Genomic DNA, 960 nt, shown 5'->3' on the forward strand with positions numbered 1-960 from the left:
GGAACTCGGCAGAAAATCCTACTCGGCGGGCAGGGTGGGGGAGGCACTGCGGAATGGTGGGGGGTGGCCCAAAGGGCTGGGAGAGGGTCTGGCCCACTCTGCGCCTGGGCTGGGACTGGTCCCGCCGGCGCAGGGTAGCAGGAAGCTCTCCACGCACTCACCGGACCTGGGCTAGGACTGGGTCTAGAAATCTTTTATTGACCTGACTAGCATACCTAGTTGCAGGGTCAGGTAGAACATATCTATCTGCCCTGGCTCCTCTCTTCCTTCTCCTGGGAATTCATGTATCACTGCAGGATAGAAGGAGTATGTAGGGCAGGTAAAGCTGGGGGAATGTACAGGGTGGAACCTGCAAGTGGCTCAGGGCAATACAAAAAGTGCAGGGTTGATTGCTGGCCCAACTAGATAAAATGTCCATCTGGATAGAGGGAGGCTGCCACCCTATGCAGATGAGAGGGGTCCAAAGGGAGAATGTCCCTTAGAGACTCACTGTGCCCTTCATGCCATCAGTATCTCCCGGATGTTGTCTTCAGCTTCCTTAACACTCCACTCCAGGTAGGACTTTTTCTGCTCCAGTTCTTTAATTTTTTCTTCTGCTATTTTCTGTTTCTCCAGCTGATTATGAATTACCTCCATGGCTTGAAGAATGAACATTCTTCCTATACCTTCACACATGTTAGTCTCATCTACCAAAGTCATAATCTCTGTATCTATAAGATGTGCATGCTTTTTTGTTCTGTTCAGTTATTCAATCTGAATGTCTGCAAGCTTCACCTTCTGTTGAGTGTCAATAATTTTGGCTTGAAGCTTGGTGAAGGCCTTCTTCAACTCCAGATCCACGGAGGCCACCATGTTGCTGCATTCTGTGCCTGCGCATTAGGACCAGCATTTTATCTCTGCATCTGCCCCTTGTTAGTGGTGTGATCTTGGGAGCATTATTTAATCTCTTGGAAACTCAGA

The 960-nt window shown here is 49.3% G+C and overlaps 1 pseudogene; it reads right to left on the minus strand.

The window, feature by feature from the left end:
• Window positions 1-486: 486 nt before the first annotated feature.
• Window positions 487-852, minus strand: LOC101570802 (annotated as a pseudogene).
• Between the last annotated feature and the right edge of the window lie 108 nt (window positions 853-960).

The sequence above is a fragment of the Octodon degus genome, unplaced genomic scaffold (genome assembly GCF_000260255.1).
Source record: "Octodon degus isolate 3935 unplaced genomic scaffold, OctDeg1.0 scaffold00047, whole genome shotgun sequence".
Classification (NCBI taxonomy): Eukaryota; Metazoa; Chordata; class Mammalia; order Rodentia; family Octodontidae; genus Octodon; species Octodon degus.